The sequence below is a fragment of the Mixophyes fleayi genome, chromosome 3 (genome assembly GCF_038048845.1).
Source record: "Mixophyes fleayi isolate aMixFle1 chromosome 3, aMixFle1.hap1, whole genome shotgun sequence".
NCBI classification, from domain to species: domain Eukaryota; kingdom Metazoa; phylum Chordata; class Amphibia; order Anura; family Limnodynastidae; genus Mixophyes; species Mixophyes fleayi.
In genome coordinates this window covers 246460019-246480013 of record NC_134404.1, presented here as the reverse complement: position 1 = coordinate 246480013, position 19995 = coordinate 246460019, and positions in this window count along the sequence as shown.

The following is a 19995-nucleotide window of genomic DNA, read 5'->3' as shown; positions in this document are numbered from 1 at the left end:
TGCACAGATATCTTAAATAGAAAAAATAAAGTAATAAACAACTAAAGTTTGGTTACAAAAATGTGATAAGATCTCTGTTACAGGAACAAGCCTGAAAGGTGATAACATCTACCCCTGCAGTCAAGATGCAAGATCAAACATAACAAAAGGGGCTAGATTTACTAAGCTGCGGGTTTGAAAAAGTGGGAATGTTGCCTATAGCAACCAATCAGATTCTATCTGTCATTTTGTAGAATGTACTAAATAAATGAAAGCTAGAATCTGATTGGTTGCTATAGGCAACATCCCCGCTTTTTCAAACCCGCAGCTTAGTAAATCTAGCCCAAGATGTTACACCCATAAGATGTTCTAACTGTTCCGACCACAACTGGGAGGTGTTTCTGCACAGAAATGATAAACAATTTAATATATGGCCCACCATGCTGCTTTTGCTCCCCCCTTCTCCTGGCCTCCCTTCACCCTGTGCCATGCTGACCTGGCAGTGCTTTTTGCAATAATCACCAGACTTTTTTTGCCTTGTGATCTGACTATAAAAACGTTCTTTGATTAAAGGCACGTCAGTGCAGTTTATCTTGACCTCAAGTGTGTATGTTATGATTTCTGGACTCCTGATCGATCAGTAAAGGACACACACACACACACAGATATCTGAAGGTAGTTGGTTTCAAGGACAATAATTGCCTTAACATTCTCCAGACTAATAGATGTCGTCACACAAAGAACCCCTGCACCATTAGACCTAGAGACCTGTATCTTGCCTACATGCCCTGTGGAAACCCATTTGGCTATTGCTATGCTCTTGTAGGCAGTATTGCAGGTTAACCCCAAGAGCATACTTGTCAACTGTCCCGGAATGTCTGGGAGACTCCCGAAATTCGGGTCAGTCTCACGGACTCCCGGGAGAGCAGGCACATCCCACATCCCCCAATTGCCTGGCCAAAATGACGCAATTTGTGGTGAATCGCGTGATCCAGCCCCCCACAAAACAGCATTTTCATTGTGGGGGCGGAGACAAAATGCGGCGTTTGGCCGCAGCCCGTCCCCTCCCGCCCTCTAGTCACGCCTCTCTCCCGGACTGCACTTGCCGAAAGTAGGCAAGTATGCCCAAGAGGATACACAATTTCATCTAATCAAAGCTATTGTATTATTATGAATTTGCAAATGCATAAAAATGCAGGTCGACAGCACAAATGCCATTTTTCTTATTTTCTAGAGTACACATATGGGTTAGTTATTCAATACAGTGACTATTGTGAAGGAATATATTGTGGATAAGATGTTCATTTCAGCTCCAGTGATGAAACTGCAGTCAAATGCAGAAATAATTATTAATATGGCATTAAAATGTTCACAAATTTCAAGGGGTGTTTTTGCACTTGCTTTATGTTTCATATAAACATATGCTTTATCCATAGGAGTACAGTGGCAGAGATGTATAATGATGCATGAAGATAATGGTCTCTATGAGATTGCTTTTCCTATGTTTAATTAGAAAATGGGTGTTCAGGAGGACACTCTATTACATTTACAGCTATATGAAAAAGAAAGTACACCCTTTTTCAAATCTTTGTTTTTTTTCTTCATGATAATCAGATAATCATATCACTCTCACCATTTGATAAATACAATCTATTGTCTAAGCACCCCATGATTCAGAAGCTTGTTTAAACATTTTTAGCAGTAATAACTTACCAGCTGCATGGCAATATAAATGCCCATATATGTATACAAAACAAAAGATAGTTTTGTATATGGGCATGGTACCACATACAATATGGGATATACAGAGCGCGGGCTTATTGCCAAGCAGCTGGTACCATATATAATGTGGGATATACCGAGCGCGGGATTGTTTTTTCTCTGGTTTTGTTTCAAAATATTGCCTTATTGTCATAGCAGCTATCCATTAAGCCTATTTAAGGCACATTTGGGTGTGGCTCACAAGTCAGTCCTTGCTAGATGTAAACCCCTATACCTAGGAGGGGAGTGCTTCTGATTTTAATTGAATTTTAAAGCATATATATCAGTGTAGGACCTGCATGTAATGAGGTGCCTTTGACGCTGCAATGCAGGCTTAAATGTTTTGATCAAAATATGAACTAATACCTCATATTTTCATTTTGCTAGACACACACAGATATGGAGTTTAAAGGATAAGCGCTGACAACTGTCTTTTTATTTTGTATACATATATAGGCATTTATATTGCCACGCAGCTGGTACCACATACAGTATGGGATATACCGAGTGCGGGCTTATTGCCGAGCAGCTGATACCATATATAATGTGGGATATACCGAGCGCGGGCTTGTTTTTTTTCAAGAGTATCAATATGCTCAAAAAAAATATATAGGATTTCTCAGCCTACCCATTTACATTTCCATATCTCCCGTGGCTGGAGACCTTAAAAGAACCATTATAAGATAATAGGCGGGTCCCTTGCTAGTTCCCTTAAATTATACCAGGAAGTGAATTTAAGACATTCATGAATCTGCTTCCTCGTAATTAATGGTAATGTAGCCTCGGACTGGCCTGCCGGACAGCCGGGCTAACCACCGGTAGGCCCCGCTGCGATTAAGCTCTGCCCCCTACGTTGTTAGGGCGGAGCTTACAGAACAGGTGACTCCAGACTGACCAACACTGCGACGGCGGCGGGAAGACTTAGTGTAAGCACACTACCGCGCAGGTGCAGAGAGCCCAGACGCAGCTCTAACTGCGTGGTAGTGTGTTTTTAAGTTTCAGCAGGGGAGGAAGAGTTCGGGATCCTGTAATCCAGCCCAGAGGAGCATGAAGAAAGGACGCTGGAGCTTTGCACAGGTAAGTAAGTGCGCTCCAAGCCAGCCTGTCATATTTTTTTTTTTTCATTATTATTTTTTTTTTTTCCCCGAAATCTTTATTAGTCATTTATTAATTTCAAATATGTGAATAGATGCCCCCCCTAGATATTTTTAAATAACTTTTTGATTAATTGTCCCCAACAGATGTATACACCAGGTGTGTATTTTATATGTGGGCACATGATTTTATTTGTTATATGTGGGCATATGATTTCATTTGTATGTCATTTTCTTTTTTTTTACAAATCAATGAGCAGAGAAGAATAAGGGACCTGAAAGAGGGAACTAGTCAGAGGGATGAAAGTGGGATAAGGGGACAGGTCAGCATGGCATAGGGTGTCCAGGTCAGCATGACACAGTGTATAGGATGTCCAGGTCAGCATGGCAGAGTGTATAGGGTGTCCAGGTCAGCATGGCAGAGTGTGAAGGGGGCCAGGTCAGCATGGCAGAGTGTGAAGGGGGGCCAGGTCAGCATGGCACAGTGTATAGGGTGTCCAGGTCAGCATGACACAGTGTATAGGGTGTCCAGGTCAGCATGGCAGAGTGTGAAAGGGGGCCAGGTCAGCATGGCAGAGTGTGAAAGAGGGCCAGGGCAGCATGGCAGAGTGTGAAGGGGGGCCAGGTCAGCATGGCACAGGGTGAAGGGAGGCTAGGAGAAGGGGGGAGCAAAAGAATAAGGGACCTGAAAGAGGGAACTAGTCAGAGGGATGAAAGTGGGATAAGGGGCCAGGTCAGCATGGCACAGTGTGAAGGGGGGCCAGGTCAGCATGGCAGAGTGTGAAGGGGGGCCAGGTCAGCATGGCACAGTGTATAGGGTGTCCAGGTCAGCATGGCACAGTGTATAGGGTGTCCAGGTCAGCATGACACAGTGTATAGGGTGTCCAGGTCAGCATGGCAGAGTGTGAAAGGGGGCCAGGTCAGCATGGCAGAGTGTGAAAGGGGGCCAGGGCAGCATGGCAGAGTGTGAAGGGGGGCCAGGTCAGCATGGCACAGGGTGAAGGGAGGCCAGGAGAAGGGGGGAGCAAAAGCAGCATGGTGGGCCAGTGCAATCATAAGGAGGCACAGCATGGTGATTAAGGGGCACAGTAGTGTGTGTGATGGCACAGCGAGCTTGTGGCAATGTAATGTGTGTGTGGCAGGTGGTGGCTAAGTATTAATTGTGGGTCCTATTGATTTAACGCCGGGGCTGGTTGGCATTTTCTCAATGTACCCATTATTTTTTCCAAATAGGGCCCCCAAAATTCCAGGAAACAGACAAGCCACAACTAAAGAAACCAGTAGCCACAGGTGGTAAAAGTGACAACAACAGGTAGGACAGTCTGTTGTGAGAGATATACATTTTATGAACTTCTTAAAGTAATGCATTTTGTATAATTACTGCTGAAAGGAGAATAGTCTGCAGCTTGCAGAATATTCTCTATGAACTTTGCCTCACATTCTTATCTTTTCTTCAACATGTCTCTTCTCAAGAATGTGCACATCCAGCAGCTTCGGTACCAGGAGCCCACGACCCCCACTTGAGGCCTATGTGACTGAGATAAGACATCTGCTTTACATCCTGCCCACAAACTGCTGACATGGACAGGATGCCTTCAGAAACCTTGTATTCCTTATCTTCCTTTGTCTGTGAAACTATGTATAAATAAAGCTACTCTGACTTAGGGCTGGTCAGAACCAGATACATTTTCAGCCTAAACATCTGAAGTTGTCTGTTTCTCTATCGATCGATACCCACAAGGTATAGCAGCCGGAGTTCAGGAGGACCCGTTTAGGTCATCTCTGACAATTTCAGTGGGGGCTCGACGCCGGGATCTCCAATATATCAGACCTCCCGACAACGGGGTCTCCCTTTCCAGACAGACAGACGTTAATCCAGCGCTGGTGAGCAGAAAGCTTTATTTTTGCTCTTAGAGCTGTCTCTGTGGAGGGGGAATTATCCCAGCTCGAGGGTACTGCAGTCTGATTGACGGAGATCCCTGAACTCTGGCAACAGGTACTATTAAGAGTATCAAGGTACTTGTGTGTAATCTGTCTTGTATTGTTACATGTATTGATATATTGTCTTCTCTATGCCATACACCTGATACATCTGTACACATGAATAACACCACAGAACTCAGTCAGATCACACAGTTGACCCTGCAAATAATCTTGATTGTATACGTGATTGTGTTTTTTGTTGGATTTTAATGAAAGTAGTCAGGAACATTCAGAAAGGCAGACCCGCTGCAAACTTGTTGTAAAGCAAGACAGGAACAAATAAAAGTTTTCTCATTCAAAATATATTGGACCATAAGGTAATCCCAGTATGGGAAATAAAGGGTCCAAGACAGGAGAGAAATCCGAAAAGTACGGGGATCTAGACCCCATAAAGTATATGCGAAAGCATAAAGGCAAGGATTTCACAAAAGGGATGAGAAAAATGTTCAAAGCTGCAGGGGTGTCTGAAAACCGGTACATTAAAGGTTCCATTTTTGAAACAACTAATTAAAGACAATGAGAAAGCACTGAAAGAAAAAGGTTATTTTGACAGATGTGTTGCATGGTGTAAAATGTCAGAAGAATTAGAGAATGACAATGATTGCTGTGATATGTTACAGTTAACAAATTTAAGTGACACTGATGAAATAGAAAATGTATCACAAGCTAAATGATATAATGACTAAAACAATGAATCAAGTAGGTTGTGTACTAAAAATGTATGTTTAAATGCTGCGCAGCTGAAGAGTGAGATGTGCCCCTCCCTTATTCTGTGTAAAAGATTTCAGTGTGTTGAGATAAGAAGCACTCTGTGTTTTTTTGTTATCTGACAATGTATGTAACATTGATAAAAATGGTTCTTCCAAGTATGTTTCTATTTTTCAAGAGGGAAAAATATGTTGAAGCTAATGTGTATTTAGTCTAATGCTGGGACTTGTAGTTCCACAGCAGTAGGCTGGAAGATAGCAGTTAATTTTTCTTTCTCTGTATGTGAGTTTTATCTCCTTCTTACTGTGTGTGAGGGAGATCCGTGTTTGTCTGTCTTGACCGTTTTACAAGAGACATGTTTCAAGGTTGAAAAAGCTGTACAGTTGTAAATGTAATGTTTTTGAAGAGATGCAAAAGAAGTTTTAAAGTCTTTGGTCCGTCACAAGACTGTAAATAATGTACATTATCACTATTACTGGTTTCAGAACAAAGTTGGCTGGGGTCCAACAAGCCGTTTCTATATTTGAACAAAGTAATTTTTTTTTTGTTAATGAAGTTGAGAATTGTGGGAGTGAGCTTTACATGGAGAGATATTACAAGCTGTTTTTATCTGTGTAAAATGGCGCTGATAAATGTTCTCAGAAATCAGGAGGGTTTGTTATGCCCATAAAGAATTGTTACGAGATAAAATGTCGTCTGTGAGCGAGAATTGTGAATATATATTTGTACTTTAAACATGGAAATCACAGAATCTGGAAATATGTGTGAATATTTGGTTTACAAAGAGATGATGAGAAAGGAGTGGCTTTGAACACTCGACCAGGTCTCGTCACTTTGACATTCCCTGTTTGTGATATTGGGGACTGCCTCTTTGAGGAAATCAGTTTTTCATTGCATGGAACGCATAGCGTCACAGTTAAGCTACAAAGAGAAACTTTTAAGCAAGTGTCGTATTAGCAGCTATTCAACGTGAATTAATAACAGTTACTGTAATTCCTAGTCAATAAATGTTAATCTTTATGCAAAAGGTTTTTTCTTCACAGATCTCCTGCAAAAAAAGACCATTTAGGCAATCCAGATTGCATTGATCCAACTTCCAATGAATAGAAGTTGCAATATGTTTTGGTCAACAGCTGAACAAAAAGCAGCTTTTGAGCTGATCAAAGATTTAATCACAAGCGCCCCAGCCCTTGGGCTACCTAACTATGAACTCCCGTTTAACTTGTTCTGCCATGAACAAGAAGGGCACGCTCATGGCGTACTAACACAAGAGCATGGGAGCAGACAAAGACCATTGGGGTACTACTCACAAAAATTAGACCCCGTCATAGTGGGAGCCCCAACATGTATAAAAGCAGTAGCAGCAGCCGCTTTATTGCTACAAAAAGTTGCAGACATAGTGCTGGATCACCCTCTCACCATTCAGGTACCACACTCAGTCATGGAAATACTGAATCAAGCCAGAACAAAACACATCTCAGTGGCTAGATTAACTAAATATGAAGTAGCACTACTGACACCCTCAAACGTTACACTAAAGAGATGCACAGTTTTAAATCCAGCAACATTGTTCCCAAGTTGCATGGATTTAAAAGAGGGGAGTAACAGTATAGACGCTGCAAACACAGACAGTATAGAAAGTGTTGCTGAAGACACAGACAATACAGAGAGTGTTGAGGCTGTGACAAAACAGGAAACACAACTAAAAAAAATTCTCTGTGATCATGACTGTCTAGCCTTAATGGATCTGGAAACTAAACCTCCCGGGGATGTTAAAGAGACATCTCTTAGCAACCCTGATTTACTCCTGTTTGTAGATGGGTCCAGGTACTATGAGGAGGGCTCTCCCAAAACAGGTTATGCAGTTACAACAGAAACAGACATTGTACTCCAGCAACCCCTCCCACCAAGTCAATCTGCACAGCAAGCTGAATTAGAAGCACTTATAAGTGCATATCAGTATGCAGAAGGGAGAACAGCTAACATTTACACTGACTCCAGATATGCCTTTGGGGTTGCACATGACTTCCAAAGTATTTGGAAGAACAGACACTTTATGGCCTCTAATGGTAAACCCATTAAAGATGCAGAAATCATTTTGAGGTTGTTTGCTGCATTAGAACTGCCCAAGGAAGTGGCAGTCATAAAGGTAAAAGCACACACCAGAGAGCAGACTATGGAAGTAAGAGGAAACAGACTAGCAGACCAGGCTGCAAGAGCTGCAGCAGACTTACCGCTAGTACAACAATATTTAGTGTCCACAACACCCCCCACCCTCCCTATAGATCTGGAAATGCTAAAAATCCTACAAAAGCAAGCGGCAGTATCTGAAAGAGAGGAGTGGAAAAAGAGGGGGGCGGAACACATAGAGGGCATATGGGCCACAACAGACAGACACTGTCTCCCTAGAGTCCTTTTTCCTACACTGGCTGCTATAGTGTGTCGAAGTCAGTAAATTGGATAAAGTCATTTCAATTAAAGTCTAGCAAACTTGGTTGTCTTTGTCTGAAAAGATGCGTACGGTACGCTATGACGTACAAGGGCACGCTACGGCGTGAAAGGGCATACGCATCCACTACACGTGGCAGCAACAGTAATTGGTCTTTTACCATACATTCGCACAAACACGCATACTTATAAAATAGTACACATTATTGGTAGTAGCAACACATAGTCTGTTATGTCGAAATATAGTAGTATTTATATGTTATATCAAAGCTACATGCATATTAGTGAAATACACAGAACGGGTTAAAGGAATAACATCATGAGTGGTATCATAATGAACCTTGTTACATATCCTATTGATTGGTGCGCTCTGCGAGGGAATCGCAGAGTGCATGCACAAGTTATGAATGATAGGGAATTATGAACTACTTAAGACTAAGGAATTCTGGCGGGAAGAGCAGAGCATACCCCTCGCAGAGATGACCCCCTCCTTTGGATTCCTTAGGATGAACCAGCCAATGATTGACAACCCCTTGGACATTCCTGAGACCCGGACCAATAGATGCAAGCCATACCATCTTCATTGTATTACTGTACTTGATTGTGTATATAAGCAGCAGCTTGTGATCCAGAGTGCAGACATCTTGTCCCCAGACTTCAGGATTGAATGACTGCACTGGATCCAGAGCGCCTGCGATAAGTAACGGCTGTATTTACTATTACATCGCTTGAGCATATTTTTTCCACTTATTACGAATAAATCTTTGTGCGTTGGAAACACAAATCGAGGTTCGACAATCGTTATTGGTTAGCGATGATACGCACATTACAATTTGGGGGCTCGTGAGCTTTGGAGGTTTCGTTGCCGATGATACGCAAGACCAACGGATTTCGGTTCCTCAACAAAGGGTGGAGACGCGTCATAAACGGGTAAGAACGCATTGTGTTCAAAACCTGAATTTTACTCTGTGTTGTGAAACCGAATGTCCGTTTTGCATTATCTGGGGCACGCTAACTAGAACCTAGGGACAAAAGAGAAAACTGTTTCTTTTTTCTGTCATTGTGCGTTTTAACTGTATTGCATTGTTTAGCGTATGTGTACTTCCTGCTGTGCGTATGCGAACTTCCGGTAAACTTGCCACGTGGTTAAACAATCGTTTTGATAGTTATTATACATGCATAGTATAATTACTTGTGAAAGCCTCTGAGACATTATTACTATTGTTGGGAACTTTTGATTTTCTGCGCAGAAAAGGTGTATAGTGTGTGATGTTGTAACGTAGATACACTGTTTTATTGTTGAGGTGCTCAGTTGCTGTCTGACGAGGCGGATTGCCCAACTGAAGGACGGTATACAGGGCAGGTATACCGAATGCGAAAACGAAGTTTTCGCAAAAGCGCTACCAATAGATCGCAAGGTTTGCTAATAATTAGTATTGGTAGGCAGTGCGATCCGGTCGCACCGTTAGTGCGAATTGGTGAAGCAGCTAGGAGGAATTATACTGGAAAGGCAGGTTGATTGTATCGACTTTGTGCTCCCAGCGATAATAAACTCAGCAGATTTTGTGGTTTAGCCAGGGTATCGAGGAGCTGATAGCCCTTGGGGCCCACAGTGATATTTCTGTATTAGGGATCCTCGCCAGGGGCGAGAAAAGCGAGTGAACGCGGCTAAAGGAAATACGTTCACCGAGGATTATAGATCTCTAGCGGTGAGTATAGCAACAGAGTTGAAATTATTAGGTGGAAAGAACAGAGCATTGCGGTGTGTCTGTATTTCACATTTGGCCGGAAGGAACAGAGCATTGCGGTGTGTCTGTGTTCCGGGTAGAAGGTATATTGTTCAACATGGGTGCTAAGCATACGCTAGAGATGGTCAGTGTACTGCCTAAGGAAGGCCCTATTGGTTCAGCGAGGTTTCTCATGTGTAAGAAGTATGGTGCATATGCAACTGTATATTGTGACACGTGGGTCGGGATGACCAAAGCTTGTGATAGGCCTTTCCCAACAATAGGGAGTTTTAATGCAGAGGTACTGAATACTGTAAAAGATAAAATATGGTTGATCAAGTCAACGAAAAAGAGAAATAGACATAATGATTGTTTAAAATTGTGGCAAATGGAAGGTAACACGTGGCAGAGCAGCGAATGCAAACCGGAAATAGGCGTGGCGAAAAGCGCGCGCAAGGCGGATGTAACCATTGAGAAGCGTGGCGAACTCAGCGCAAGCGCGCCCCCGCCACCTTATGTGGCGGGAGGGGTAAGTACAGCCGTTGTTAAAACTGAAAATAGAAAAATTACTAAATTGTACCCTGTTTTAAATCAATTTCAATCAAGTGTATCTGAAAACGAAGATGAACCCACTGTGATTTCGGCCATTGCCCATGCTGTTAATGTACTAGAGGCTCAGCGCAAGTATGAGAAAATGGCTGAGATAGGTGAGAGTAGCGTGATCACTAGGAGTGAAAGTGTTCTAAATCTAGGGCCTGTAAATCCTGTAGCGTCCCCTGAAGTTAGTGTACCAGAGGGTGTGTTCCCGGTCCGCACAATATCAGTTCCCAATGGGAAACCGGATAAGGATGGTGTAGTTCCTTTAAGAAATGTTACAATGCATTGTCCCTGGACTAGATCAGAATTACGTTCCATTATGACTGAATTCCCAGATCCTAGAAAAGAGTTAGCTAAATGTCAGAAATTTGTTAAAGACTTAGGGAATGCTCATGAACCAACCAGTAAGGATTGGCGGGTAGTGTTGAGGGCGTGTCTTCCTCCCAATACTAACATACAAAAATTTATTGGAGATTGTTTGTTGGAGGAAGATGACACCCTGACTGATGAGATTAACCAACGGAATATAGAACAAATTGTCAAACACTTAGCCATCTGTTTTCCAGTAGTAGTAAATTGGAGTAAGATTTTCACCATTAAACAAAAAGATAGTGAAACTGCCTCAGATTACTTTGCTAGAGCTATAACAGCGATTGCACGATTTACTGGGATATCCAACATAAGTGAGGACCCACATCACAGAGAGGTAGCTGTAGGGGTACTGATGGATGGCCTTAGGGAAAATTTAAAGACGAGAGTACAAACCACATTACCTAATTGGAGAGGCGTCACGGTAGACTTCCTTAGGGAGTCTGCTGTGGAGCATGACAAGAACCTTTTTAGAAAAAGGGAAGAGAAAAGTGATAGGTTAATGACGGTAAGTATACAGGCTCTAGAAGGGGTGCATACACGACCACCAGCATACAACCCATATAACAGGAAACCTAAAGTGATCAGGTGTTTCAACTGTAACGAGGAAGGACATTACAGGAGAGATTGTAATAAAGAAAGACCCAATACACATAGGGGTGGGTCACATAGATATCCTCCAAGAAAGGATTCACATAGACTAGAAGACTCACATCTACCCGCGCATATTACGGCAGCAAATGCTGCGCGGGAAATCAATAGTCAGCGCTAGGGGTCAGGTCATACCTGTAGTCTACAGCCAGTGAGGTTAACTGAGAGTCAGAGTGAAGAACCAACAATGATAGTTGACATAGCTGGCAGGAAACAAACTTTTCTTGTAGATACAGGGGCGGCCCGATCTGTGATAACCTCTCCTTTCAATCTACAGGTGACCAGCAAAACTATTCCAGCTATGGGGGTGACGGGAAAAGTGTTACATTATCCTCTAACTAAACCCGCCGAAGTTACTATCGGGCCTCTGCATACTAAGCATTCGTTTCTCTTGGCTGCAGCGGCTCCTACTAACTTGCTAGGGAGAGACTTGTTATGTAAAATGGGATGTGTCATATACTGTACTTCAGATGGTGTGTTCCTAGATATACCCGAGAGGGTTGCACATGAGGTACAGGACATATTGGACACCCCTCCAAGGTTAATGTTACACTCTCCTGTTATAGAACAAAGTCCATCTCAAGTAAAGGGGATGTTGCTGGAAATACCAGGTTCCCTATGGACCAGAGATGGACAGGACACTGGACTGATGGCAAACGTAGCCCCTGTCATGGTCAATCTAAAAAGTGGTAGGATAGCTCCAAAAATCCCACAGTATCCATTAAAACCAGAGGTGGAACTAGGGGTATATCCTGTTATTGAGAGGCTGTTACAACAAGGGATTTTAATTCGTACAGCCAGTACAGCAAATAGTCCCATTTTCCCTGTGAAGAAGAGTGGGGGGAGGGGCTATAGATTAGTCCAGGACTTAAGGGGAATTAACAAAGTTGTTGAGAGCCAATTCCCCGTAGTGCCGAATCCAGCTGTCATCCTCATGCAGATTCCACCGTCTGCCAGTCATTTTACTGTCATTGATCTATGTTCTGCTTTCTTTTCAGTCCCTCTTCACCCTGACTGCCAATACCTTTTTGCATTCTCCTACAGGGGAGTGCAATACACATGGACCAGACTACCCCAGGGGTTCATTGACAGCCCCAGTATTTTCTCCCAAGCCTTACATGACTGTTTGCAATCCTTTCAACCCCACAATGGGTCTGTTCTAATTCAATATGTGGACGATTTGTTGTTGTGCTCTGATTCTTTTATGTCATGTTTACATGATACTAAATTGTTGTTGCTTCATCTTTCACAAACAGGGCACAAGGTGGCAAAGGATAAATTACAGCCATGTCAGACTAAGGTCAAATACTTAGGACACTGCCTCACTAAGGGGCTAAGACACCTGACAACCGACAGAATTGAGGCCATACAACACATGACCCTGCCGCAGAGCCAGAAGCAGATTCGTACTTTCTTGGGGATGTGTGGATACTGTAGGTCCTGGATCCCAGGTTTTTCTATTCTAGCATTACCATTGCAGGAGCTAGTCTCTTCCTCAAAACCAGAACGTGTCGTACACACAGAAGAGTCAGAGCAAGCGTTCTTTAATCTTAAAGATAGTCTGACAAGAGCACCTGCATTGGGAATACCTGATTATGAAAAGCCTTTTGAGCTATTTTGTACAGAAGCTGATGGCTGTGCAGCAGGTGTCCTCACACAGAAACATGGTGACGCTAGCAGACCGGTAGCATACTACAGTGCACAATTAGACAATGTGGCAAGGTCACTCCCAACATGTCTTAGAAGTGTAGCAGCAACGGCCCTTCTAGTAAGTAAGAGTGAGGATGTAGTATTAGGACATAATTCAACCATCTATACACCCCATGCTGTATCAGCTCTGTTAAATTCAGCCCAAACCAGACATGTTTCTTCAGCTAGATTCACAAAGTGGGAACTAGCCCTGATGGCCCCCTCAAACATCACCATCAAACGATGTAGCACCCTAAATCCAGCTACATACCTTCCGTATGTGTCTCAAGAGACACAAAGGGTGGGAGGTGAGGAGACCCTGGTTGATGATGAGTTAGGCAAGAATACTGACACGCATGACTGTATGGAACACCTGAATCAGACCTTTACTGCAAGGCCCGACATACGTGACACCCCCTTAGAAAATGTAGATTTTACGTTTTATACAGACGGAAGTTGCCATAGACAGACAGAGACAGGAGAGCTATGTACTGGTTACGCTGTTGTAGACGATCAGGATGTGGTAGAAGCTGAACCCCTTGGTCCACCTCACTCAGCCCAGGTGGCGGAACTAGTAGCACTAAGGAGAGCGTGTGAATTGGCAGAGGGTAAATCAGCCAACATATATACTGACTCTAGGTACGCCTTCGGGGTAGTGCATGATTTTGGGGCCCTTTGGCGTCTTAGAAACTTTACGACAGCAGCAGGTACACCAGTGGCACACTCACAACACATAAAAGGACTTCTGACAGCGATACAGTTACCCAGAACAGTAGCCGTCATAAAGTGCAAAGCCCATACCTTTGAAGAAGACCCAGTGTCATTGGGCAACAGCAGGGCAGACGAAGCTGCTAAATGGGCAGCAGGGCAACCTATGACTGTATCGACCGAGACTATGATGGTTTTTCAGACATTAGACACGCAGAAATTAATTGAAATGCAAGATTTGTGTTCCCTGCAGGAGAAGGCGGTCTGGAAGGCGAAGGGATGTGGTCAAGAGTCCTCAGGACTCTGGAGGGATGGACAAGGTAAGCCTGTAGCTCCCCGAACATACTATCCAAGCCTGGCTGAAGCAGCACACGGCCTGACTCACCTGGGTAAAGAAGGTATGTGCAAACTGGTGAGAGCATACTGGTGTGCTCCCGGATTTTCCTCTCAAGCTGGTAAGAAAGCAATGTCATGTCTTACTTGTTTGAGGAAAAATGTTGGGAAAACTATTCCAACTGAGCCATCCCACATCCCTCCTACAGACGGACCTTTTCAGGTAATACAAATTGACTATATCCAACTACCACCGTGCAGGAATCTAAAGTATGTGTTAGTGTGTATTGATGTGTTTTCCGGTTGGGTAGAAGCATATCCGGCAGCCACTAATACTGCTGTGTTCACTGCAAAGAAAATTGTACAAGACTTTGTGTGTAGGTTCGGTATCCCTAGAATCATTGAAAGTGATAGGGGTACCCATTTTACTGGTGATGTCTTCCAAAATATGTGTAAACTCATGGGAATCAGTAGCAGACTTCACACCCCTTACCGACCACAAGCCAGTGGTAAGGTGGAGAGAGTAAACGGTACTATCAAGAACAAACTAGGTAAGATAATGGCTGAAACTGGGTTGGCATGGCCTGAGGCTTTGCCGTTGGTCCTCCACAGCATTCGAACCACTCCTAGACCTCCTCTTAATCTGTCCCCCTTTGAGATACTGTTCGGACGACAACCTCATTTGATCGTGAGTCCACAAGACGACTTAAAGTGTAATAATGAAGTGACTGTACAATATCTTATAAGAATGAGTAGACAGCTGAAACAACAACAACAAAAGCTAAAAATGCTGTCACCTGGTATGCCAGAGACGAACTGTCATGATGTTGAACCTGGAGACTATGTTATGATCCGCAATTTCTTACGTTCAGGTTGTTTAACAGACCGTTGGGAAGGCCCGTACCAAGTGCTGCTGACCAGTACTACATCACTGAAGGTTGCAGAGAGAGACACTTGGGTCCATTCCACCCACTGCAGGAGAGTCCATAATCCGGAGAAAGTGCAAGACAAGGCTCAGACCGACGACATAGAGCTGTCACTTGTGAGCCTGTTCCGGGAGACCTAAAGCCTGCAGTTGAGACACCTGAACCAGAGACGTTGCCTCAGAACTATCTTTCCAGCGATGGAGTGGCGGTTTTTGTTTTTCTTTTGTTCCAGGATTTTCCTTGTTTTTACTTTTTCTAGGACATTCTATTTTTGTGAAGGAGGATGGAGGACGGAGGAGAGTTCTGGGAGTGATACGGATGAAATAGAGGCCGAAGAAAAGTTAATAGGATATCCTGAGCAGCCCATTATCAAACTTGGTCCAGGGGTTATGAAAAGGTCTGCTAGCTCAGGAACTCGGAGGCAGTGTGAGGGGCTATTGTCTGATGAGTATTGTATCTGCAAGTTCTGCAACTCCCTAGTTGACGAGAGATGCATCCAACGATGCCAGTCCCCCAGTACTCTGAATATAGGCGGGCATCCTTTGGAGGATTATCACTCCCTGGTGGGTAAGGTGCTAAACCAAACTGAGTGTTGGGTGTGCTCTCATGTGCCTCAAGGGCAGCATAACATAGGACTAGTGCCATTCCCGCTAAACATATCCGAAGTACTCGAATTAAGGGGTGGGAGGCCCATAGAAGGGAGGTACAATAACGCTAGGTCCCCTAGTCTGACGCTTCGACAATACTCCATAGGCAGATCGTTGCTGTGCCTAAACATATCTCATGCAAAGCGCCTGGAGAATTGGGAGGCTGACCTATCAGATCAGACAATGGCTCGCCACACTCATTTTAGAGAGAGACTCACAAGGTCACTACTAGGCAGGAATGCTGATGGAAGTCACAAGTTAGGGCGTATAACCAAACATAAGAAGGTATCTATTGGAAAAGTCTCTACAGATAAATGTGAAAATATCATTAATGCCGACACGTGTATAGAGCAGATGGAGACACTAGGCATGGGTAGTTTTATCAAAACTCTGTGTGATATAATTCATGGGCATACTGTTCCTTATGTTCTCCCTGATGATGTGTATTTTGTTTGTGGGAGAAAAGCTTATTCCTGGGTGACTCCGAGTTCCAAGGGCTTGTGTTTCTTAGCTAAACTGGTTCCTGAAATCATGACTATTACTCATGAAGAAATGGTAGATATTCACAAGACTACATCACCACCATACATACACACACAGTATGAACACCGTGGCAAGAGAAATATGATTCCTGGTGAGGAACCCATAGCTACAAAATTGATTAGTGAAACTGCTGGTTTCCAAGTTATGGTTGCTCTAGATCTCACCAGGACCGCTCGGGGAACATTAAACTTTAAATATATCCAAGACCTAGCTAAATTAATAGATAATATCACCGAGATGTATGATGACACTTTCAGGTATACAGGAAGGGAGCTACAAGCGTACAAAAAGGAGTTGGTGCAACATAGACTGGTACTAAATTATCTCACCTCTATTACTGGTGGGTACTGTGTGACACTGGCCACCCAGTTCGGTGTCAAATGTTGCACGTACATTACTAATAATACGGAAGACCCTAAAGAGGTTATAGACCGGAAGATGGATGAAATTTTGCAGCTGAAATGGGAATTTCGAAAGAGCCATAATTCTTCGTTATATGAGGTTGGGGAAAAGGTGGCGGGTTGGTTCTCATGGTTGAACCCAGCAAAATGGTTCTCCGGTCTGGGGGAGTGGGTACAGGAAATGATTGCTAGTGTAGGTAAGCTCCTTCTCCTTATACTGGGTGTCATCTTAGCAATTGGTTTAGTTGTCAAATGTGTTCCTACTGTGTGGAAGTGTGGAAAACGGTCTCATGGGAGTAACACTGAGAAAGAGACTGAAAGGGTGGTACCAGATACCGAGATCATGGTCTGTGAAGAAGTATTGTATAATCCTGAACTTGAAACGGTGATTGGGTGATAGTTTATTACACTATCAAAGGGTGGAACTGTCGAAGTCAGTAAATTGGATAAAGTCATTTCAATTAAAGTCTAGCAAACTTGGTTGTCTTTGTCTGAAAAGATGCGTACGGTACGCTATGACGTACAAGGGCACGCTACGGCGTGAAAGGGCATACGCATCCACTACACGTGGCAGCAACAGTAATTGGTCTTTTACCATACATTCGCACAAACACGCATACTTATAAAATAGTACACATTATTGGTAGTAGCAACACATAGTCTGTTATGTCGAAATATAGTAGTATTTATATGTTATATCAAAGCTACATGCATATTAGTGAAATACACAGAACGGGTTAAAGGAATAACATCATGAGTGGTATCATAATGAACCTTGTTACATATCCTATTGATTGGTGCGCTCTGCGAGGGAATCGCAGAGTGCATGCACAAGTTATGAATGATAGGGAATTATGAACTACTTAAGACTAAGGAATTCTGGCGGGAAGAGCAGAGCATACCCCTCGCAGAGATGACCCCCTCCTTTGGATTCCTTAGGATGAACCAGCCAATGATTGACAACCCCTTGGACATTCCTGAGACCCGGACCAATAGATGCAAGCCATACCATCTTCATTGTATTACTGTACTTGATTGTGTATATAAGCAGCAGCTTGTGATCCAGAGTGCAGACATCTTGTCCCCAGACTTCAGGATTGAATGACTGCACTGGATCCAGAGCGCCTGCGATAAGTAACGGCTGTATTTACTATTACATCGCTTGAGCATATTTTTTCCACTTATTACGAATAAATCTTTGTGCGTTGGAAACACAAATCGAGGTTCGACAATCGTTATTGGTTAGCGATGATACGCACATTACAGTGCATGGGCCTTCCCATGTCTCAAAAGACGCAATAATTAACTCTGTATTCAGACACTGGATCGCGCCAGGCTTCAGCACAGCTGCCAGTAATCTGGTAAAGGCCTGCGCCATCTGTAACACACACAACCCTGGTCACACAGTAACAGTACCTCCCAGGGTGACACTGGCTGCAATGCCTTCCCCTCGCCCTATACTCAGTCAGGACAACACCTAATAAGAAACACAGGCTAAGCCCCTATGAAATACTGTTTGGGGGGCCGCCAAAGACAGGGTGTTATTTTCCACAATCTCTAGTGAAACACCAAGGTGAACTGACTAGTTATGTGAAAGAACTACAGAAGTCCCTCACTAACATACATTCTCGAGTTTTCTCTTCAATCCCAGATCCAGAGGATTGCACTGGAACACATGCCCTGGTGCCAGGAGATTATGTCTTTGTAAAAAGACATGTAAGGAGGTCTCTGGAACCACGATTTGAGGGGCCATATCAAGTTCTGTTGACTACACCCACTTCTGTGAAACTTGAAGGAAAGGATCCTTGGATACACGCCACCCACTGTAAAAAGGCTACGGTGACCCAGGAAAAACCATGAAGGGGAGTAAGGTCCTTTAAAAATTGTTCTTCTTCTATGTTTTCCTACAGCCTTTTCTAATTTAGAAGAGCCAGAGAATATTATAGCACACTTGCACAACGCCATCAGTCAAATAACCAATACCAGCAACTGCTGGGTATGTTCTCGTACTCCTCCCATCAGTAAATATATAGCCCTGGTTCCCATACCTTTGAGTAGCGAAGAGCTGACTAAAATGAGAGAGGGAAACTTCTCATGTGGATGCATGGTCAGCCACAAGTATAAAACCACCAGATACCCAGTAGTAAAACTAGGCACGAATGGAGTCAGACCAAAATATTGTTTCAATAAGGGAATAGAATCCAATAGGGCTATAAATGAGTCAATATGGACCCCATATGGCCAAATACGCATTAGTTACCACAATAAGAGTTTCCCTTTAGGGTCCGTCCCTAAATCACGCTGTCAGGTTATAGTAAATTTCACCCAACCTTATTTATCACACTGTAATTCTAAATGCAGCCGAACAGAGAAGAAGTAATAGACAGGTACATGACAGAAGCCAAAGAAATGAAGGAGAATTTCAGGAAAGAAAATTTTAACCCCGATACAGTAAATAATGGCTGGTGGACATCAGCCTTCTCATGGTTAAATCCTAGCAATTGGGGCAAAGGTATTTTCGCATGGATTTCAGGCATTTTAATATAGATAGCTAAGATATTCGCTTTATTGTTGTTGCTATATGTCATTTTTAAACTAAGCTTATGTTTTTTCCAATGCTGTTTGAAAAGGTGCAAAAATGATCTCATTCTGAATAAGAAGTCTCTTAAAAGACATGTAAAGCCCAAACCGGTATCAGAGGTTTACTTCGTCCTCTCTGAGCTTTAAGGCCCTTTTGTACTCTCCCCCCCTCAGTCTTTCCCATTTTCTTTTTTTATTATTTTTAAGAATTAGGTGTACATGAACCATAGACCTGATTGAATGTATCTTTACCATCCTCTAAGGGCTTATCAGAGGTTCCATTGAATTGAATGAAGTAGGTCGGGTGCAGGAGTGCTTCATGCACACCAAAAGGATAGGCAGGGCAATTATAAAAATGATAAAAAGAGGGGTTTATGTGAGAGATATACATTTTATGAACTTCTTAAAGTAATGCATTTTGTATAATTACTGCTGAAAGGAGAATAGTCTGCAGCTTGCAGAATATTCTCTATGAACTTTGCCTCACATTCGTATCTTTTCTTCAACATGTCTCTTCTCAAGAATGTGCACATCCAGCACCTTCGGTACCAGGAGCCCACGACCCCCACTTGAGGCCTATGTGACTGAGATAAGACATCTGCTTTACATCCTGCCCACAAACTGCTGACATGGACAGGATGCCTTCAGAAACCTTGTATTCCTTATCTTCCTTTGTCTGTGAAACTATGTATAAATAAAGCTACTCTGACTTAGGGCTGGTCAGAACAAGATACATTTTCAGCCTAAACATCTGAAGATGTCTGTTTCTCGATCGATACCCACAAGGTATAGCAGCCGGAGTTCAGGAGAAAGGACCCGTTTAGGTCATCTCTGACACTGTCAAATGTTCT